This window comes from Rattus norvegicus (genome assembly GCF_036323735.1).
Source record: "Rattus norvegicus strain BN/NHsdMcwi chromosome Y unlocalized genomic scaffold, GRCr8 chrY_unlocalized_8, whole genome shotgun sequence".
In the NCBI taxonomy this organism is placed as follows: Eukaryota; Metazoa; Chordata; class Mammalia; order Rodentia; family Muridae; genus Rattus; species Rattus norvegicus.
Window position 1 is genome coordinate 353,971 of NW_026947411.1, and position 23,756 is coordinate 377,726.

General features: G+C 45.0%; 1 long non-coding RNA gene across 2 annotated transcripts in view; it reads right to left on the reverse strand.

Moving 5' to 3' along the window:
• Positions 1-13,918: 13,918 nt before the first annotated feature.
• LOC134484800 (uncharacterized) overlaps positions 13,919-23,756 on the reverse strand; it is a 31,634-nt gene continuing 21,796 nt past the window's right edge. For both annotated transcript variants that reach the window (XR_010062606.1, XR_010062605.1), the window contains exon 3: positions 13,919-18,870. This is a non-coding gene — a long non-coding RNA (uncharacterized LOC134484800). The remainder of the gene's footprint in view (positions 18,871-23,756) is intronic.

Sequence of the window (23,756 nt, forward strand, 5' to 3'; positions counted from 1 at the left end):
GTGGCTGGGATCTGAATTCAGGTCCTGTGGAAGAGCGCCAGAGGTGGAATACATTTTTAATTTCAGTGCTGGGGAGACAGAGCCAGGAGAATCTTCCTGGAGGCTAGCCTCAGCCTATTAGGTAAGTTCCAGGCCAATGAGAGACGACGTCTTAAACAAACAAGGCAGTCAGCATCTGAGGAATGGCAGCTGAAGCTGCCCTCTGACCTCTACATATGTGTATACACATGTTCATGTGCACTGGTACACGTGTGTATGTGTGTGTGTGTGTGTGCGTGTGCCTGTGTGTGTGTGTGTGTGTGTGTGTGTGTGTTTGTACATGTAGTTCCTGTCCATGGTTTCCAGAGGTCTGGAATGTAAAAGAGGGAAGAACAGCCCACATAAACAGTCCAGTCAACCAATTTTCCTCAAGTTATCATGGCCTGCTTGGACAGATGGAAGTTTATGGGCAGACTAAAGCACCGGAACTCCACAAGTCACGACGGATTTGAGAACAGGTGCTAAAACAAAATGCCTTCGTAAGTCTAACAAGTCTGAGGGGGAACCAGCCACGATACAGGGGCAGGCAAAGGAAAGTTACAATCTTCTTTGCCCAGCAGCTGTCTCTTGACCTAGCAACTGGCACACTGCGAGCGTTTAACGAGTGTTTACTTTAAGGTCCCGAATTCCTTTAAGCCTTTAAACAAATCTCCAATCTGCTTTATGACCACCGCTTCTATTGACACAATTTACGTTCCTGCTTCCAAGATAGACCAGAAGCATGTCAAGGCGCCACTGTTACAGCTTCCAGCAGTCAGTAGGTGTGTCACACCATAGACCTAGTGTTTGGAAGACGTAACTCCTAGTCATTTAATAAGGCATTGTGCTTACTTAGGCATTCAGGCCACCAGAGTGAACTTGGAGACCATGACAGGTGTTTTCAAACAATGTGTGCATGAAAAATTCAGGGCAAGATGGCTCAGTGGGTACAGGCAGCCACTGCCAAGCCTGACAACCTGAGTTTGATCTCCAGGAGGAAACCAACTCTCACAATTTGCCCTCCGACTTCCACACATGTCCCTTGGCATACTCAGGCTGGTACACCGTCCCCTCTCTCCCCCACCCACTGTTCACACTTCCACATAAATGAAATAAAGATTGTAATAAAGATAACAAAGGAGGACTGACTTCCGTAGGCACTGTGTTCATACGGTCCTATGTAAATCACCGACTAGTAGCACAGGCAGGATTCCCAGAACAAATAATTTCTGTCCTCTTCCCCCATCATGAGGATTCATGAGCTAATTCCTACAGAGTAGCATGCCATGTTGAAGAAGGATGCTTAGCGGGAACATGGCTGGCAACCACTACTGAGGTAACTCATTGTCTCATGGAGAGAGAGAACAGGGCTCTTCGGTACAGAAACCCTCAGGGGAAGTTGTTGCTTCAGTCTCGTCTCATTATCAAGGAAAATGAAAAGACCCATTTTAGGATGGCTCTGCTCCCTCCCACAAACAAAAAGGCAGAAAGCCCCCTTTGGCCCCTATTCAGTTCCATGGCTGGCTAGATCCTTGCCACGGGATTTGAAAATAATGGGAGTTAGGTTGTCATAGCAACACATCCTGTGTCATCGTTCTGACTCTGTGGTTGAGTCCTCCGTGCGACTTTTTATCTTAAGACATGCTCGAAGTTTCTTAAAGCTCTGCTTCAAGGGTGTGAGGGCTGACAGCCTCACTCTGACTGACAGGCAGTGGGGCTCGCCTTCTGGCCCGCATCACGGTGTGCGGAATGGAGTTGCTGAGTCCCTGCAGCTGGGAGAAAGATCTAAAAAGTCAAATCTTCCCGTTTAACAAAACCATCTTGGCAACTTACGTCTGCCTGAGGCATCGGGGTAAACTTTTTATACCCAAAGGCTGTTCCCAGGGTTTTTGCTTTGCTCCACCTATTTTGGCTGTCCATGATATTCGGCTTTCCCATAATGCTGCTCTTCCTGTGGTCACCCGTCCACACACCATCACCCCATCTTCCAGACTCCTGACTCTTCTTCAGCTTCTGCTATCCCGTCTGTCTGATGGTCACCAGGGTCCTCTTGCTTCTGTGACAGTAAGCGATGGTCACTGCATACAGCTGTGTTGAACATGCTTGCAAATCTGCAAGTTAACAGATTAAGTGTCAATGTCACCCCGATGACACTGTGATAGCCCTTGAATCTTTAATACATAGATGAGGAAACTGAGGTGATTTGATCAAGGTCACATGAGTAGAGACAGCAACAAGGGTTGAAATTCAAGCAGCTGACCCAGAGCCTCTCTCATCTCTACTGGTCTGTAGAACATTCCAGCCCCATTCACCTCATCCAAGAACCCTCAACTGTCAAGTCGAAATCAGCCCATGGTAGGAGCGGGGGTTGGCTATAGGACTCTAGGCCACTTCAATTCAAATTAGAGAAGCTGTACATTTCTAATCATGGATACTGCTGCCTCTCATCCTACCTTAGAGCCTGTGCTGTCCCCTTGTATGTTCAAGGACATACACTGGCTCCCTAACACATCCAGAATGAGGCTGGGCCTACAACACCATTGGAACTGAATGCTAGTGGGACTGATCTGGTAAGGGTGAGGACAGATGTGGCCTAAGCTGTCACTGCCTGCCTGATGTACAACAGGGACCATCTCATGTGATCCTGTGTGTTTGAGTGTGTATATGTGTGTGTGTCTGTGTATGTGTGTGTGTCTCTGTGTGTGTGTTCTTGTGTGTGTGTCTGTCTCTGTGTGTGTGTGTTTGTGTGTCTCTGTGTATGTGTCTGTGTGTGTGTCTGTGTGTCTGTATCTGTGTGTGTGTCTGTGTGTGTGTGTGTGTCTGTGTGTCTGTGTGTCTGTGTGTGTGTTTGTGTGTGTAACACTAGAAATGTCTTCAGGTGTCATTCCTCAAGAGCTGTCCCCCTTGCTTTTGAGACTGGGTTTCTCACTGGTACCTGGGGCTCACTGGTTAAGCCAGGCTCGCTGGTCAGTGAGTCCCAGGGATCCTCCTGTCTCCAACTCCCTAGCCCTGGGATTACAAATGCCTGCTGCCCCAATGAGCTATTTTTATATATGTTCTTGGGGTTGAACTCTGGGCCTCATGCTTACATGGTGAGCACTACGCTTGCCGAGATACCCTCCTGGTTCAGCTTTTGATCAGAATAAAGAGCTGATAGTTCCTATGTGTGGACCGAGTGTCTGATGGCTCTCAGGGATTATCTCACGGAGTCCAAACCACCTAAGCAAAGGGCATTGCGACCTTGGACTGCAGATGCTCAACTCCTAAGCCACTCCTAATTCCTTGGTTGCCTGTGTCCTAGGACAGTGTAGCACTCTGCAGTCTCTCCAAGGGTTATGCTGTTCTGCCTTCTCCCCCTCTTTAGCCTCTGTCTTACTCCCGTGTCTGCCTCTACCTAACACTACCTGGCACATAGAAATGTTTGTTAAATGACTGGAAGAACTTCACAGGAGATCCCACGTTGTTCAGAAGTCACTGCTGCTGCTGTCGTGGCAGGAAAGAGACAAGCTATGTGAAACACAACAAAGCCAGCAGAGAAGCCACTGAGGGCTTGACAACAGCCAGGTGCTGGAGGAGGAGAAGGGGGGCGGATGGGAAGGGACAGCATGTGAGAATAGCAGGTAACTCACTGACTTATTGCCAGCCTAAGAGGTGGGGGTAGAGCTGCTGTGTCAGGGTCAGGCCAGGAGGCTTGTGCAAGCCACAGCCCTGGGTTGTCCTTAGAAGGTTCTAGAGACAACGAAGGCGTGGGCACTAAGGACTTGTTTCCTTGTTTACTCACATTCTGAGTTGCAGTCATCCTCCTTTCTGGCCTTCCTGGTGTTGGTGACAAGACTCTAAGGCAAAGCCTCGCTGAAGAATGTGGGCTCATCCCGAGCTGTGCAGAGCCCCTTGGAGGTGGCCTGATGCAGAGGGATACCTGCTCATGTCATCTCATCCTGCCCCTTCTTTGTAGTGGGGTAGAAATGCAGTTCTCAGACACCTTCCCCTGCTCCTGTCTCAGCTCTTATGAAGTCCATTTCGCCCGCTCAATGGCTACCGGAGACGTCAGGAAGCCTCTGCCAAGCAAAGGGAGTGGAATTGAACTCCTGACTTGGCAGAGTGATTTTGCTTCTCTTCCCTTCTCACAGGCAGGGGAGGGGGCCGCAAAATTTATAAAGTAAAAGGCTCTCTGCTGACCTGCCCTTTGTAGCTAACTGTTGGTGCTGCCTTCTAGGCCAGACGGGACCGTCTAAGATCCGAATGCACTTTTAAAATCTCCTGCCTGGACAGAAGAAGCAGGTCTGTTGATTTTGATTCTGCATCTTTGGTCACTGAATCGCTGAATCGCCGTCCCTGGGACACCATCTTACTGTGTGTGACTCCATTCCGGGAGTAGTAGACAGAGGCTCCTTGAGGATTGGCTTTATCAGTCGGTCGGTGGTAGTGTATCTTGCAAAGCTAGACTTGGATCTCAGTGCTGAGGAATAAGGAAGGCTCTTGCCCCCAAGCCACCCTGAATATAGGAAGAGACCAGTGATGCTTTCTCTTAGCTAATCTTTCAAATTTTCCTCCTCCCCAGCCCCTGAGTCTTTGAAAGGGCTTTTCCAGGTTCCCCAGGAGACGGTCTCCAGCATGACTGCTCATGAGAGAATACGGGTTAAGTGTTGAATTGGTTAATTCCAATATGGCACCATTAAGGGAAGTAATTTCTTTCTCATGGAACCAAATTGGATTAATTATGCTCACGGGGAGTGTGCTTAACAAAGGGCAGGACTCAAAGGTGCTGGGGTGGGTCACACACAATTTGGTTCTTTGTTTTGCCGCTGAACAAAGCGTTTGCCATTTACACCCTGAATGAAGTGGGCCGGGTTTGAACATTCTCAAGGCCGTTAGTGCTGGAGATGAAATTTTTTTTAACATTTGTTTCCCCTAGATAATACATAGTACACAACAGATGATCACAGGCAATATTAAAGCACACCCAGAAGAGCTGGGGAGATGAGATAAGTGTTGGCCAAGTAAGCACGAGGGTTTAAGTTCAGCCACCAGAACCTCTATGAAACCTACGGTGGAAGCACGCTCCTATAACCTTCGTACCAAGGAGGCAGAGACAGGAGGATCCATGGGGCTTGCTGGCCAGACAGTCTAAGTGAGTTGGTGAACCCCAGGTTCAGCTTAGAAACACTGATGGTTAGTTTAGTTGCCAGCATGACTCATCTATCATCACCAGGAGGAGAGTTTCAGTGCGGGGCTGCCTGAATGGAGTTGACCTGGGAGTTATTTGTGTGGGATTGTGTTGACCGCCTGGATTGATGTGGGAAGACCCAGCCTGAAAGTGGGTGGCATTGGCATTCCCTGGCTTTGGACCCAGACTGTGTAAGAGTGGAGAAGGCTGTCTGAGTGCTAAGTACGCATGCGCTTGCTTTCTGTCTGCTCTTGACTGTGGATGTGACGTGACTGACAAATTTAGTGCCCGCTTCCCTGACTTCCCAGAAATGATGCACTGTACCCTGGAGTTGTGAGCTAAAATACAGCTGCCCTACCCTTCCCCTCCCTGTTGGTTTTTACAGGGTGCTTTTCTTTTTAAATTACAGCAACAGACCTGAAACTTTGACAGACCCTGTTTCAAAATATTAGGTAGAGAGAAACTGAGGAAGAAGACATCTAACATCCATCCCTGGCCTATTTATTCGTAGACAGAAACACATCACAAAATACAGACACATGCACATATATACATACATCCCAACATAGACACACATATGACACAAACACATACATACAAAAAACCCACAGACGCACACTGCACACACATACGCACACACCACACACACATACACACACACACACACACACACACACACACACACACCTCTCTCACAGGTGAGGGCAGATGGCTCATACCTGCATTTAGCACCAGATCAGAATGCATATCGAGGTCAGTCCATGGGTGAAATGTTGGCCTTGCCCTTGGAGTCCAGGGAGGAGACAGGATCATAGGCCTTTCTTCACTCAGATATCATGGAGGTCATCATCCGTGAAGGTACTGGACTCTCAGAGCAAATGGGTGGCACTTATGGGCAGGTGAGAGCAAGGGGGAGGGGCCCTGAGCTCCCAGCCCAGAAGAATGGCAGAGCAAGACCCTTATTAGATGTGTTTCCAGGTGAGAGAAGCCAAGGACCCAGCAGCTTCCTGTCTGGTGTCCCCTTTTCCTACAAGCCAGCTTCTCCTTATTCGGCAGTGACACCAGGGGTCAGAATCACCCTGTCCACTCTGATCGTAACAGCCCATAACCTGATGGAAGGGGCTGACGGTCATAAGACAACTGGGCTGCAAGGAGGTGGGACAGGCTGTGGCTTCAGGGTGAGACTGTGTCCCGGTTGGGGTCTACAGACCATTTGAAGATGTACCGTCTCCTTCAGGGCAAAGGAGTATGGTCTTCATAATGCAGGAAATCACAAGGGGCTCCCAGATAGAAGAATGCTTCTCTGCTCCTTGGGTGGCCCCAGTAGAAAGTGATGCCCTCTCCACCCAAGTGAGGATGTGCCCAATCGAGGAAAGAAACCTCTTCCTGTTCCTTGGGGACCCTCTAAGCCACTCGTTACCACGGTTAGAGGTCCTGTCATTGTGTCTCTCTATTCTCGCACATCTTTGGGGGACAAAACCAACCTCCATTGTGTTTTCTAATGGATAGCATAAAAATCATTTCCTGGGAGCATCTCTCAGCAGGTTCAGCTTTGGGAATCTGAGGTCAAGACTCCAAGAGTCTGGGAAAGGCTTGCTAGAAGGATTGTTTTGTGGGTCGGAAAGCATGAAGAGAAGTTTCCTAGGCACACCAGAGACGCCTGGAACATCCCTGGCAGAGTTCACAGTGGACACAGAAGAGAGTAGGCACACAGGTGGAATTGTGAGAGGGGCTGGGAGCAGAAGCAGCTGAGATAGAGACAGGGTTGTGTGTTAATTGGCGTGGCCCAGAAGCGAGCTGAGGGAGGGCTTTGGCAGTTCAGGGAGGCTAAGGCTTGCATCAGGAGAAACAGACCTCGCTCCGGAGGTCACAGCATGCAGGTGCTGATGGCTTTAATTCAGGCAGCGGATGAGGGGCACCTCTTCATGTTCTGCCCACATTCATTATTGTGCTGATATTCCACACACAGACAAGTGTTCGTTCTTGTTTGTTGTTTGTTGTTTGTTTTTTTTTTTTTGTTTTTTGTTTTTTGTTTTTTGTTTTTTTTTTTTTTTTTTTTTGCTTTCTTCATGCTACATCTGCATGCTGGACTCTTTTAGAGAAAATTAGATGTGTTGTAGAAAACGCAGTAAAAGAGATGTTTGGATGATCCAGGCCCCCATCCTTCAGAGGTAAGTTGTGGTTGTCTTGTGGAGTCCACTTTCACCACACATCTAGATTCTAAACAACATATAAGATTAGAAACTATGGGTAATTTTTTAAAGCCTGTTTTTTTTTTTTCCTATCAAGACTATCAGAAACCTTTCGTCACACCCCTCAATCCTTTCCTGTGGTCCTACTTTGAATGACTATGCGGTAGGCCTTTGCTAAAACACAGGAGGGCATGTGTTTGTCCGGGTGGCTATTATTAGACCTTCAGCTCACAGGAACCGCCTGTCATCTCTCCTCCTGCCTCTCCTGTGTCATCCAAGCTCATCCAAATCCATCCGCTGCTGGTGCCCAGACCACAGAGAAGTCACCACACTGCCGCTTGTCCCAAGCTATTTTGGGGTTCTGTTCTACCTTAACTCTGTTCTTTGGCCAGTGAGGGGCTAGAGGCAAAATTCGTAGTTTCTGAGACCTGTGATGCAGATCCTAGATGCTGAAGCACTGGTCGCAGCTTGACTGGAGATGAGAAAAAGCCATCGATGTATGAACGCTCCTTCCAAGCACAGTAAGAAAGTAAGTCATCAGCTTGCCGGGGTAAAAGTGGCTTGGTGGCAACCGGGCCTGAGACAAGCCACTGTCATTGTGGATAAATGAGGACTAGTGAAGTTGCTCCCATCTCCCATCTGGGTACTGAGTTGCTGTTCCCTTGTGCCTGGGCCCTGAGGCCTTGGTGAATGGGTCACTGTTACACTGGCAGTCAGTTTGTGCACTGTTCTCCACAGAGCTCATATCCTTGGAGCTGGGGAAGACAATGTGTGTCCGGTGTGTACACTCTGAAGTTCTGGGGGCAGGAAACTCACTGCTTAATGGGTGACTTTGAAGTCCAGCATTTATATGACTCGCAGGGAGAAGCCTTCAAAGGGGAGCCTACAAGAAGAATGTAGGACAAGGATGCTCATCTGTTCTTTCATGCATGTGTCTGTTTATCTATATATACATCCACCCTACAGCTCATATTTCCACCCATCTATTGATCAATCCTTCATCTACCTGTCTACCAACCCATCCTTTTGTCTACCTACGCATTCACCCACCCATCTTTCTAACGTCTATCATCTACTCATCCACCTTCCCAGTCATCTACCTATGCAGCCACTTATTCATCTACTTCATCCAGTTATCTACCTAGTCATCTATCCACCTACTTATCCATCTCTGTACCCATCTGACCTCTACTCATTTATCCACCTCTCCACTTATCAGTCCATTCATCTATCTAGTCACCCTCCATTTCATCCATCTATCATCCTTCTTTCCATCTACCTACATTCTCATCATCCATCCACCCATCTACCCATCAATCCACTCCTCTATTTATCTATTTATGCATCCACCCACCTACCCACCAATTCATCCACCTACTCACCCACTTTCCCATCATTTATCCATCATCCATCCATCATTTCACTCATCCATCCACCTACTTATCAATTCATTCACCCACCTATTTATCCACCCAACTTCCCTCCAACTATCTACCTGTCTACCCAACAATCCAGTTATCCATTCATCTACCTACTTATCCATCCATCCACCCATGCAACCATGCAACCATGCATCCATGCATCCATCCATCCATCCATCCATCCATCCATCCATCCATATGCACAGACATATATACTTGTCCACCTAGCCATCTTGGTACTGATGCATTCATTTGATAAGATGTATTTAGCAGTTACTATATACAGTCTATTTTAGGCATTTAGGACACTCAGTGAATAACAGTGATGACAAATCTTTGATCATGAAACTTACCTCTAGCAAGGAGAGACAGGCGACACACTGTGAGCACAGTGAATAAGTTACATAGTGTTCAGAAGGTACCAAGGGGCGAGGGAAAAAGCAGAGGAGAGGATGGAAGGCTGGAGGTTAGAGTAGAGGGAACGAGACGGTTAACTTCTGTATTTCCATGACTGGGTTTTGAGTCACTATGGCAACACACTCTGGGTGTTATATTATGAAGATGTTTGCATGTTTAATTGAAGTGGAAAGAGTCATCCTGATTGGGGCAGCCCCGTGAGTGAAGGGGCTTCTTGATGAATAAGAAAGAGAGAAGCCATCTGAAAGTCAGCGCTCATCTCTCCGTTTCCTGACTGCATGTGACCAGCTGCCTCATGTGTCTGCAGTCTTCCTCTCTCCCATTTCTTCAAACCGAAGCAAATCAAACTCAGTGTGACCAGAAACTTAACACGAGGTGGCTGTGTTTTAGGCAGATGGGTAAAGCCAAACACCATAGAGAAGTGAATTCATGAATTTTGGGGTGAGGGAGATGGAGTGGCCATGTGTATATTTGTGGAGAGAGAATGTCAGGTGAAGACTCTCAGTGAGAACATCTGACTATTTACGGAAGAGTACTTGAGCCAGGTGACCTATGGGAACTACGAAGACACTGAGGTACAAGGACAAGACTCAGGTCATTCCACACTCTCAAAATACCTTTTTGGAACTGGGTCATGAAAATGGTATGCTGAGTGCTGAGTGCCCATCCTAGACACCAGCACCGTCATCGGTTGGCTCCACCAAAGAGGTAGGAGGGTGGTTCAGCTGCGGGAGGGACCAGGAATCTACAGTAGGAAGCAATCCCTGTTAAAGTGGAGCTGTTAATGTCACAAGCAGACTTGCATTCAAATCTCCTTCACTTACTTAATGAAATGCTCAGTATCTCAAAACCTTGGCTTTTCTGTCTGTAGAAGTGAGGATGAGAAGCCACTTGAGAATAGCGTGTTTGTTTGCAGGAAGGGAGCTCCCCTATTGTCAGACAGGATGGAGAGCTTCAGGGTGGGGGACTAGACCATTTGGGTTTTCCTTTCTTATTTATGTCTGTTTGCTGATTTTACTCGAATGACTAGAGTACAGAAAAGACAACACCAGCTCATCCAAGGATTGGGAGGGGGCTAGCAAGGTGCCAAGTGTCACTCTTACAGATAAAGCTCTGGGTTAAGTTCAGAGCTGGCCCTGATAGCTAGCAATGCAAGATGGCCACCTCACCTAATAATGGCCTTTGAGTGACAACAGAACTCTCTTTGCTGAAAGTCTCCCAGGGACTCGAATGGTGACTTCCATCCTCACGTCTTGAAGTCAAAACTATTATTTACACAGCACGGCCCAGCGCTAGTTGCCACATATCCATTTTGCTAATTGATTAATGTTAACTTACACACGTTTTCTTAATCGATACAAACGGCCTCGTGTTATTGTATCCTTGGAGATTCAGAACAAACCCTCACACCAGTGCATTCAGCAGGCTGGGCGACCTTTCCAGCCCTCTTCTCCACAGGGGATTGGAGTGCAGAAAACCATGGATTATCTAGATTTTTTTTTCTACATTGCGGCGCACGCCTGTTTCCAATCAATTGGGATAGACAAGCTTGTATTGCAAATTTATTTCAAGATCAAATTTCTGCCAGTCATGCTGATGGTGTGGAACACCTTTAGGCTGGGGATTTTTTTTTTATGTAAACATTTTGCGAGTCTTACCTGTTGGCTGGACCTGGAAGAGTAAGTAGGGTGGGAGAGGAAGACGTAAGAGAGAGAAGGGAAGGGTAAAGGGAGATGTGAAGGGGGAGGAGAGGAGGAAGAGGAAGGGATGGGTGGGAGAAACAGACAGATGCTTTTCCTTTTCTGCTTGTGATGTTTCTAACTGGAGGTTTTGTTTTGTTTTGTTTTTTTGGTTCTTTTTTTCGGAGCTAGGGACTGAACCCAGGGCCTTGCGCTTCCTAGGCAAGCGCTCTACCACTGAGCTAAATCCCCAACCCCACTAGAGGTTTTTTTACTTAGATGATTAAAGGCTATAAACTCAAACTTGAATCATTTCTACTAAATGAGTGTGCCCCCCGCCCACCCCATATTACTTGTATCTGACCTTTTCAATTTGGAGATAGCTGAGTTGAGGAAAGAGAGGGCAGGGTGGAGAAGGTAGAAGGCGAGCCAGCCAGGGAGTCTTCCAGCCCAATTCTGGGTGCTGACCGAGGGGCTCCTTCCTGCAGATTTGAATGAGCTTAAAAGCCTGGGCCAGTTTCTTCAGAAAGCCTTGCCGTTCTTGCTCGGTTTAAATAACGCATTCGTCCAACATGTAAGGGAGTTCACGCCAGTGAAAATCAAAATGCATCTTTAAAGTATAGGGAAAGATCTAGAGAGAGATGGCCCAGGGGTAAAGGTGCCTGTTACTAAGACCAATGACTTGACTTGCAGCCTTAGGTCCCACACGGTGGGAGAATCATTACCCTAAAGTTGTCCTCTGATCTCTACATGCCCACTGTGGCGGGTGTAAACACACACACACACACACACACACACACACACACACACACACACACACACGCGCGCGCGCGCGCACACACATGCATACACACATGATTAATTAGTATAATGAAAATAAAGTGCAGAGAAAAGCTAATACGTTTTTGAGATGGTTTTTAATTTTCCGTGAAGTCATACACTTCTAGGTTTTGAACATTTGGCAGCTGGGGTAAAACTTCTGTCGGCAGCCAGAGGTTGTCCCCTCTGTGCACCTCTCCTGCTCCCCCAAATCTATTGTCTTTGAGTTCTTCCTGCTGCTCCTTCCAGAAAGACCCACTTAGGTGACACCCAATACTCTCATCTTACAGGTAGGCAATTACCTCTGACTCTCATGCTCTACTCTCCCTTCACCCTGTGCTCTCCATGCTCTAATTCTGCCTTTTTCTGGAATTATTGTTATTTGAATTGTTATTACGGCTAGGCAAATATTGTTTATTGCTGATCCAGGGAGTATGAAATGATTATGCGGCTAAGATTACATTTTCTTTCTGTTCAACTTGCTAATAATAAAAGAGAACTTCATGTTCTCGTTCCCTGTTCTTTTTTTTTCTCCCTACATCTTTCTCTTAGTCTTTCCGTATTCCCCAAAGCTTTCTAGAATTTTCCACTCAGCCACACCTGTCAGATAATCTACCTGGCCCACTTCTTTCTCCTCCTCTGCTCTGCTTCCCACAGCCCTCTCTCTGCCCTGGTCTGGTCTGGTTGCTTTCTAAGTGCTAAATGGAAATCAACTGGGGGTTCCCCTCCATTGTTCTGGAATTCCCAGGTGCTTGCTGGCCTGGTTTCTTTGACTGGGGCTTTCATTTTCTTTAGTCTGTTGCCTCAGCTGCCCCATCCCAGCTTTTTCTTGAAGTGACCTACAAAAAGGACCTTCGGGTATGACTGTCAAAAGAGCAGCGTTATTGATAACTGGACCAGGAGACATATTCAACAGCTTCTGTGTATCCATGGGAAGACACTGGCCTAGGAGGAAGAGAAACTCACCAGAGTACCTCCTGAGGGTAAACTGCTATGAGACCGTAAAGGCAAACACTCAGAACTCAAACTGTCGAGTTCAAGTCCAAGCACTGTCACTGGACGCAAAGCCACGAGAGAATTGTCACCTGTACATCTTTCTGAGTGTATTTGTTCTTAATTTTGAGCTCTAGTAATGTTCATTCTGGCTCCAACTGAGATCAATGTTTTTACAATAATTTTTTACTTGTTAAGAGACTATGTCATATGAAAGATAATTCTTCGAGAACTTGTAGCAGATAGAAGATTCCTGGGGTGAATACCCTAATCAGTGAAAAGTAGGAAATTAAATACAGTATTTGCAACTCATTTAGAACATTACTGGACACTTGGAATGTTAAAGAGACATTTCCAGTTACTGTGAGTGATTAGTTGATAGCAGACTCCAGGTTATCATCCCTGGTTAGTTTTAGTCTTTATTGTTACACAATCTATAGTTATTTGGGAAAAGAGTCTCAGTGAGGAGGGATTGAGTACATTGGTTTGACCTGTGGGTCTATTTGTAAGGAATTGTGTCAAGCTAATTGGTGTAGAAAGTTTTACCTCCACTGTGGGCAGCACCATTCCCTAGGCAGGGAATCCTGCCTGGACTGTGTAAGTATGGACGCTTCAACCTAAACACAAACAAGCAAACAAGTATGCATCCATGTATTCTTTTCTCTCTATTCCTGTCACTTCCAAGTTTTCATTTCTCCCTTCCTACTGTTTCTTACTCACAAATAGGTATGATGTGAAACTGGGCGTAGACAGGGGGATGCCAGTGGAGTTTGACTCCATAGGTCAGGGAGTAGGCAAAGGCTGCTTGCTGTCAGATCGTTCTCTCCAGAGAAGCACTTTTTTTCTATATGGCTTCTCTGAAAAGTGGTTTCTGTCGGCTAGTTGGAAATTACCAGCAGTTTGATGAGAAATTTAATAGGAGCCACGGATGGAGAGTTCCCCTAATGATGGCCGAGAAGCTGCAGCATCTGCTGTGGCTTCCTCCAGAATCATCTTCCATCTAATGACCTTTCCCCAAATGAAAAATTAATTAAAACCTCCCACCCAGATGCAGCCAGAATACACATTCTTGAAGACCCAAGTAGGGACAATTCATCCAAAGGATGTTCAGGGAAGGGTGCCCTTGTGATTTTTATAACCACATTTATTGTTTCAGATTTAGGCAGGGACAGACACACATGTATTTATTTATTACTAAAAGCAATGGTAACATAACAAATGGGGGGGGGAAGGAACCCCAGGGGTACACCTGTGTGACATGAATTCATCACATGTTCCCCTGTGTCTGCTGCCTTTGACATGGAGCAGAAGCCATTTCTCTTCTTGCTTGGCACTTTGCTTGCAGAGATCATTGTAGACAGCTGCTTTGGGCAGACGCAGTGGGAAGCCCATAGCATAGGCAGCTGCCACACCGTAATTATACCTGACATTGGGTCTAGTATATTTATTGAGTGAGATATCCATGCCCAGCTATATTCCTCTGCCTTCTCACCTGCACTTTCTGAAGCTTCTTGGAGAATGGTATGTTTAGGCTATGGCATGTCTTAGGGCCAATTATATTTGTGATGGGCAGCCTTAGAAACACACTGTTAATGTTTGGCTCATGTTAACCACATTGGCCACTTTGCCAGGAAGTTGGGGAAGAAGACCTTAAAGATATCTTACCATCTCACAGGTTGAACTTGGGCTGCGATTGAGATGTCTGGGCCTTTTGAAGCTAAATCTCTGTCCTTTGGGTCTTCTTTGTTTGTCTGCTTGTCTGTCTATCCACCATGGATATCCATCTATTCACCTATCTTTTGTATACGTATATGTGTTTGCATAGGTTTGCATGCATATGTTCATGTGTGTATGTGTATATATGTAGTATGTGGAGGCCATTGAACATGTTTGGGTGCCATTTCTTAGTCATTATCTTACTGTTTTCTGAGAAAAGGTCTTTCATTGGCCTGGATCTCATCAAGGGTTATGCTGGCTGACCAGTGAGAGTCTCAGAGACCTGCCCATCTCTGCCTCTCCAGAGCTGGGATTACAAGTACCTGCCACTGTGGCAAGCTTTTCATGTGGATTCTGATTACGAAAGTCAGGCCGTCATGGTTGTGTGGCAAGAATGTCACCAACTGAGCTATTCCCTCAGCATATGCTTGGATTTTTACATTTGTTCTGGTGATCAAACTCATGTCTTCCTGCTTGCAAGGCAAGCACTTTACCCACTGGTATATATTCCTGGCCTTCACCTCTCTCTCTCTCTCTCTCTCTCTCTCTCTCTCTCTCTCTCTCTTAAAATTTATTCTTATTTTATGTGTATGGGTGTTTCATCTGCATGTATGTTTTACACCATGAACATACCTGGAGCCTGCTGAGGCCAGAAGAAGTCATTGAGTCCCCTGGAACTGGAGTTAAATATGGTTGAGAACTGCCATGTGGATGCTTGGAATTGATCTTGGGTCTGCTGGAAAAGCAACTAGTGCCATTAACCACTGAAGAATCTCTCCAATCCCTTAACTATCTTTTATTTTTAAAGCAGTTCTTGCCAGTTTCCAGTGAACACTTCCAGTTGAAGGATTACAGTAGAGTCAAAGGTTCTTCTCTGCAGGAGCCTGGCTTAGGATGAAGGTCTACCAGTTGGCCAGCTTGTCTCTACTCTGCTTTTCTGGGAAAAGTGTAGGAGAGTTGCCAACCCAATGTATTCAGTCACTCACTGAGACACTCTTTCCAGGTGTTGTGATTAGGCTTCCAATGTCGTGATAAACATTGTGACCAAAAGTAAGCTAGGGAGGAAAGGGTTTATTTTATCATACATTTCCACGAAGTGGAAACCTAAGGGTTCTTGGGAAAGTCAGTTGTGTTGGATGGTGTTTGGCTGGGGCAAACATGTGAAGGAACATTGTGCTGAAGCAGACACAGGTGAGAGGATTTTTTGCTGAAGCAAGCACATGAAAAGACACCTAATGAAGGATTCTTCGCTAATGACACACATGTATTGGTCCACCTTACATTGTGTAGTTGAGCCTCATATGTTAGGACTCCATAGGGAGAATGCACAAAAAAACTTCTGGTGGTGTGCCACAGCTTTTTCGTTACTTTTGCAGACTCAGGTTGATTGGCAGAGTAATATCAGCTGAGCTAGGCAGACACACGGAGGACATGGGATGTTTGGAGGGATATAAATAGGAGAGTGAAAGAAGCTGAGCTTAACTTGCTTATAGAGCTATCTGTGCAGCGCTTGTTGGTCTTGTATCTTTGCTGATCTCTGAGAGAGGCACAGCTGAGAACTTCTCCTGGTATTCCTGTTGGCTCTGGTCCCTCCTGCTGTCTTGTGCTGAGACTGAGGCCTGGCTGTCTCTGCTATGTAGGGCCACTGCTGCTGATTCCTGTTTGCTATCCTGACTCTAACAAACTGGACTGCTGGTATATCTGTGAAGTGTTTGCAAGTGGGTTGAGCTGCTGCTGCTGACCTGTGAGCCAAACTGACAATTTCCAGACAACACAGATGGGAGTTGCTCCAAATAACCATTTCTAAACAGGTCCACTTCTCCTGTATCCTTTCTTTCCCACTACCTCTGGTGGGTGGTGGGCTAGAAGGGAAGTTTAAGAACCATCATTAAAAATAGGCATTGAAAAAAATTAAAGTTACATTTCCAGGTAACAGTTCATCACTGAGGGAAGTCAGGGCAGGAACTCAAACAGGCCAGGGTCCTGGAGACAGGGGTGATGCAGAGGCCTTGGAATAGTGCTGCTTACTGGCTTACTCCCCAATGCTTGTTTATCCTGTTCCCTACACACTCCAGGCCTACCTATCCCTGGGTAGCACCACCCACAACGGATTGGGCCCCGCCACATCAATCACTAATTAAGAAAATGTTCCTCAGGCCAATCTGGTGTGGACATTTTGTTCAGTTGACACTCCCTCTTCTCAAATGACTCTGGTTTGTGTCAAATGAACCTAAAACTAGCCAAGTAGCTGTAGGTTGTATCACATCGAAGAATAAAATGAACCATCTCAAAGGGCGACCTGGGGTCTCTCTTTAGCTAATCACTTATAGTTGGTCACGCAGGAGAGACAGGTTCTTCATAGGAAGTGACAATTTTATACCACATGCAGCAGAGCTCAGAATTCTCTGTTTCTATGTAGGTGGGAAGGAGGATGTCTAAGAATGACCACCTTTGACTGGGTCAGGTCTGAGCCTAGCTTCCTCACTTCCTGAGGCTCACGGCACAGGGACAATGCCATAGACTCTGAATAAGGCAGTCATTCCTTCCCAGGCTACTTGGCAAAGGCTACATTGGCAGTCCGTTTACTGGAGTGTCAGTTTTTCTATCTGGGATCCTCCAACTGTTTCCCACACCCTCTTGCTACCCAGAACACATATTTGTATCTGCCCCCTGTGGGCAGGGCAGCCAGGGAGCTGAGTTCCCCTTGACTCAGCCAGGGTCCTAATTCTGAGCTCCAGCCGGGAGTTTGACATGAAATGCCATGACGATTACCAGCCCGTTTACACATTCTACTTTCTGCAGAGCTATTAACCTTTCCTGGCCCTATCAGCTGCCCTCAGCAATATTTCAGAACTGGGTCCAAAATTTGAAAAAAAGCTCTGGATATCATGAGAATCATTAAGGGGACTTGCTTACTCTGTGCTTCATGTGCCCTAGGGTGGCTGGGGGTAGCCATTGCTATACCCAGCCACATGGGTGTCCTGGGAGGGTTCACCATCAAGCCTATATCCTGTGATACCAACCTATTATTTGATTAGAAAAAGCACTGAAGTGAAACTTGTACTAGAGGAAGCACAAGGAGGTGTTGGGCCACATCATGAGCTGTATGCAGTGGTCGGATGCTCTGAGCTCTGCTCCAAGTTTCCAGGTTGCTGGGGAGGATAGGGAAGGAAAGGAGGCTGAGTTCCAACTCTCACTGCCAGAACTGCACTGCGGATTGAAATTAGGGAGTAAAAATGGCGAGGAGGTAAAAGTACGAGTTCTCTTCTGAGCAGGAGCGTCATTGGTGCAGGGCCCTGAGTGGAAAAAGACGCACATGTTCCCATACAAAAAGCAACTGGAGAGATGCTGTCTCACATACCTGGAAGCTGGTGGGGCCAGGTATCTACACTGTTGGTGGGATCCCAATGAGACCATTGTACTAGTTGACATGGCTCTATGGTTTCCATCTTCTGGTATCCAAACAGTTCGGCATTCCTTTCCCCAGACAAGTAGGCAATGTCAGTGGCTTGCTTCTGACACAGCAAGGGTAATGGGATGCTAATTTCATGTCATGTCATATGGGGAAGGTGATGGGAGGTCCTGACTATGGTTATATCATGTCACACAAATCTGTCTTGCCACCCTTGCTCTCTCGAGGGCTTGCAGAATCCAGTATCCATGTTGAGGGGATCAATAGGTGGCTCTTGTGGCAATGGGATAGCTCTGCCACTACAAGGAAGTAATTTCCCCCAGGGCCCGAGGGAATATACAGGCAGACCTTCCCCACCAGGACATTTGAAGGGAAAGACTTGGTAGCCAAGACCTTGACTGTAGCCTAGCAAGGACCCAGATTAAGCTGTGTCTGGGTTTCTGACCAACAGAGTTTCAGAGACATGGGTGGTATTTTACAGTGCTATGATTGTGTCCATAAATAGAAAATGGTGGAAGATACCTCCAGCATGCCCCTCTGTCATGGGTAACCCGCCTCACAGTCACTATTGAGGTGAGAAGTGGACTCCAAATTCTGACATCAACCCACAGCGGCTGTATGGTTGCATCTATTCACCAGGTAGCATTCTGAATGCTGCCCTGGAACCACACTCCTCCAGGCTCCTACCATTTACACTCCCTCATTCTATCCTCTCCCATTCTTATCTGAGAGAGTGGAGGACCCCTCTGGGTTTACCCTCTCCCCTGGCACATCAAGTCTCTACTCAACTAGATTCATCGTCTCCCACCAGGTCCTGAAAACGCAGCCCGGGTAGGAGAACAGGATCCACAGACAAGCGACGGGTTTAGTGACCCCACCTGAAGATCATTGTGCTCCTCTGTCTCTGTCTGCCCTTCCCTCAGCCTTTCATTGAGACTCACTGAGCTCCATTCAATATTTGGCCGTATGTCTGTGCACGTGTGTTAGTCGGATGCTCCGTTGAGTCTTGCAGAGGACAATAATGCTACCCTCCTGTCTGCAAACATAAGAAAGGACCATTAATAATGTCAGGGTTTGCCGTTTGCCCATAGGATAAGTCTCACATCCGGCCACTTATCTTGTCGCCGTTCCCTCATTTCCTCTTCCATCTCTGTCCTTGTGATTCTTATAGAGAGGACAAATTCTGGGTCAAAATTTTGGGAGTGTGTTTGGGTTATTATCCTTCCACCTTGGGTCCTCTGTGGCTACGGAAAGTGACCATTTCAGTACCCGTATCCCCACTGCTACGAATCTCAGCTAAAGTCACTCTCATGGATGCTGGGGTAGCCTCACACATCCCAGATTGCAGGCAAATAATACAGATATCACCCACCCTGGACAGTCACTGATTTAAGTTTATTCTCTTGGCCCTCTGTCCCTCTTGCCCGTCTCTCCCAAGAAATGATTCTCAAACACCATTTCCCTTCCCATCCTCTCACCACCCAATCCTTTCCTTCCATCTGCCTCCTCTCATTATTTAATTCATCATTCTGAGTGAAATTTAAGCATTTTCTTAGGCATTTCTTCTTGTTTAGCTTCTTTGGTTCCGTAGATCGTAGCATGTGAATTCTGTACTTTATGGCTAATACCTTCTTTTAAGTGAATATGTACATGTTATTTTGTGTCTCAATTACCTCATTCAGAACAATACTTTCTCATTCCATCTACTTGACTGCATCCCCACAATGTACTTATTTTCATAGCTGCATAGTATTCCATACTGTAAATGAACCACATTTTCTGTAGCCATTCTTTGGTTGAGGGGCATCTGGGTTATTTCTATTTCCTTCTCATTATGAAGAAAGCAGTTAGGAAACTTATGGAGCACATGTCCTTGAGGTATGGCAGAGGTCTTTTCAGTTATAAGGCCAGGAGTAGTATAGCTAGGTATATATATATATATATATATATATATATATATATATATATATATATAGGTTTATATGCAAATTCAACAAAGTTTAACTCCATGTGTAGCTCACAAGTTAATGTGAAATGCTGAGGGCAGAATTTTTTACACTACAGTTTGCTTATATGGTGAATCACTTTGATCGATTTTCATAGACTGAACCACTCCTGCAGCTACAGGAGGAAGCCTACTAGATGGCACTGGATGGAATATTCATGTGTCCTTGGATTTTGTTTTCTATAATTTTACCTAGTATTTTTTCCACCTATGTTCTTAAGGGAAGTTCGTCTGAAATTCTTGCTGTGTTAAGTCCTTTTGTGATTTAGGTGTCAGGGTGACTGTGCTGTCAAGGAATAAGTTTGGCAATTTTCCTCCTGTTTCTGTTTTTTGGAGTATGTTGAGAATTCTTTGAAAATCTGGTAGGACTCTGTGCTCAAACAATCTGGCCTTGTGGCTCTTTCAGTGGGGAAACTTTTAATTACTCTTTTGTCTCTTTAGGTGTTGTAGAGCTATTTACATAGTTTATCTTACCTCAGTTTACATGTGGTCAGTGTTATCCATCTACAAAATCATCCATTTCATTCAGAGCTTCAAATTGTGTAACCACCAGGTTTCTGAAGTGAGACCTAAGGATTTTGTGACTTTCATCAGTGTCCATGGATGTGGCTCCCTGATCATTTCTGATTTGGATGCTATTTCTCCTCCTAGTACATTATCTGTCTTAGGGTTTGTCTGTCTTGTTGATGTTCCCAAGGAACCAGCTATTTTTTTTTGTTGATCTTTGTATTCTTTGTTTCTGATGTACCACTTTCACCCCGAGTCTGATTATTTCTTGCTGTCTCCTCCTTTAATATGTATTTGGTTCTTTTTATTTTAGAGACTTAGGGTGTGCTGGGAAGTTGCTAGTGTTGGTTCTCTCTGGTTTCTTTATGAAAGCGCCTTGTGCTGCATATGCATGTTCCTCTTAGCAATGCTTTCCTTATTTCCCTTAAGTTTGGAGAAGCTGTGCCTTCATTTTCTTTGAATTCTAGGAATGCTTTTTTTTATGTCTTCTCTGAACGGATGGTTCTTTAGTTGCGAGTTATTGAATTTCAATGAGTTTATACACTTTTTCTTATTGTTGAAGTCCAGTTTTAATCCATTGTCATCTGAGAAAATACAATGGTTAGCACAGTCTTTCTGTATCCCTTGTGGCTTTTTTAGAGTGTGAGAACATGGTCAGTTTAGGATACGGTTCCATGAGGTACTGAAAGGAGAGTGTTTACTTTTGTATTCAGGTGAATTATTATGTAGATATCAGTGAGGTCAACTTAATTGAACCCCGTGTTAGTTACATCATTTTTTTTTAATTTCTGTCTCAATGGCCTGCCCTTGGTAAGAGTAGGACATTGATATTCCCTACTACTCATTTGTGAGGTTCGTTTTGATATTTAAGCTTCAGCAATATTGCTGCCTTTGTCTTTGGCATATAGACATCTAGAATCAAGATGGCATTTTGGTGGATTTTTCTTCTGATGCATATGAATTGTCCTTCCCCAACTCTATTGATTACTTTTGGTTGCATGTCTGATTTGCTGGATGTTAGAATATCTACGCCATTTGTTTCTTGTGTCTATTTGCTTGGAAAAGCTTTTCAAACACCTTTGTATGAGGTTGTGTCTATCTCAGTTGCTGGATTGTGTTTCTTGAGTGCAACAGAAGGATAGATCCTGTTTTTAAATCCATTGTGATAGCCTGTGTTCTTTTACTATTGAGTAGAGGCCATTAATGCTTAAAGGCATTAATGATAAGTGATATTTAGTTCATTCTATTTTGATGTTGTCGAAGCATGGTTTTTTTTTTTTTTTTGATTGCATATTTTTTGGTTTTTGTTTTTTCGATTGGGATGTTTGAGTGTGTATGTGAGTATTAGATATGTTCTGTAGGGTGCATGGCTTTTTTTGTTAACATGTTTCGTTTTTGTTTTTTGGAGGAGCTGTTAGAGTATGTGTGTGAATATGAGAACACTTCTGTAGGTTATGCTGTGCAATTATTAATTTCTAGTGGGAGGCAGGGATGGTTCAATTTATGAAAATCCATCAATATAATGCACTACCTAATGAAAATAAAAGAAAAAAATCACATGATAATCTGATTAGATGCTGAAAAGGCTTGCAAAAATATTCGAAACCCTTTTCATGTTAAAAGGATAAGAGCGAGCAGGGATACCAGTCCTATGCAGAAACATAATAGAAGCAATGAGCTGCAAGTCGGTACCCAACATCAACCTAAATGGAGAGAAACATAAAGCAATTCCATTAAAGTCAAGGACAATGTAAGGATGCCCACTATCAGTAGAGTATTTGAAATTCTATCCATGGTAAAAGAATGGTTCAAATTTGGTTCTGACATGGAGTATGGCCAAGGCCTGAGAAGGAGAAATGGCATAGAGATTTAGAACTCCTGGGTTATGGCCCACTCTTCAGCACAGCCTCATTGGACCTTGGTGAGTCATGAACCCAACGAGGACTTCATGCAGAGTGTTGCTCAGTTATACCACTCATATCTCTCTTAATCTAAGAAGTGCATGAAAATCCTCATGGAGATTCCCACCACTCAAAAGGCAGCACCATTGGTTTTGGCAATAACAGTGGTCAAGGTCATTTAGGGATTGCCTCTGGGGCAGATCAGTGCTTCCATCATTGCCTGAAGAAATGTACAATGGTCAGAGACGACCACAACCCTTAAAAAGCTTTTGGGAAAATAAAATTGTTCGTGAAGCTGGCTAAGATGTTTTCACTACTGTCTCTGATGTAAAATATATATATATATACATATATATATATATGTATATATATATATATGGAACAATTTGAAGTTCGGAAAGGCTGGGACCTTTTAAGGTCAGGGATCAAGAACAATGGTGGTACAGGTAATGGTGTGACTGTCACAGAAGCTGGACTGTTGATGACTCATTTCTGACCCAGTTTTACCCTCAGCTTCCTGATAAGATTTAATAAGGATTTCCAATCACAGACGTATATTCTGATCATTTAAAGCAGATATGACGTTTTTATACAGATGTTTAGATTTCTTTTTTTTTTAAGATTCTTATGAGGGTACTTTTAATGATAAATAATACAATACTTAACCATTGCTCTAGAAATTCAAATTGCTGCCTACAGTGAAGGGAAACCAACTGAAAAAAGTACTTTGTTTGTTCTTTGTTACTTTATAACAAATTGCTTACTTATGAAGTTACGTTGGCCTTGGGAGTAATTTGTTTTCTCTACGTGTATTATGTAATACTAGGTCTCATACAGTGTTGGGTACCACTTTTTTTCACCATCAAGCAAGAGAAGAAAATTAGTACATGTTCACATTTGCAATTTTTAATGGCTTGAAAGATTTCACTAGGATATCAAAGCTACTTGTTGTGGTTTGCCCTGAAGTTATCTGTATTTTGATGCTAAATCCACTGGCCCAAGGATAGTTGCCTAGTCTTGTACTCAGAACTCAGGTGACTTCACAAGAACCACCTCCCATTGAATTTGTAAAGTACATGTGAGGGGCAGGAACAGGATAGAAGGAATCCTGTCATTGGAGGAGAAGGAAGGATGGGCGGGAGAGATGTTTGAAAGGAGAGGAGGAGACTAGAGGAAAAGGGAGAGACAGGAAGAGGAGAGGGTGAGAAGCCATTGAAGGTGAAGTCAAGATTCTGCTCTCTGTATTTACAGGTTGGTATTAATGTTCCTAAGGGATAGATGGTAAAGTGCTTTGTTTGTTTAAGTGGGCAATTATATCTTATTAATTGGGTCAAAATTATTGTGTTGTGTGTTCTTTTACATGAGGGTTTGAGGATAGGAAAGTGTGTGGCAGCAAGAGACACTGGGCAGCCAAGGAGTGGGGATGTGTTTTCCCAAAGATATCTACCAGATATCATGGGACAATATGGTGCCAGTGCTAGCGGGGTAAAAGGCAACATTACTTTTTTC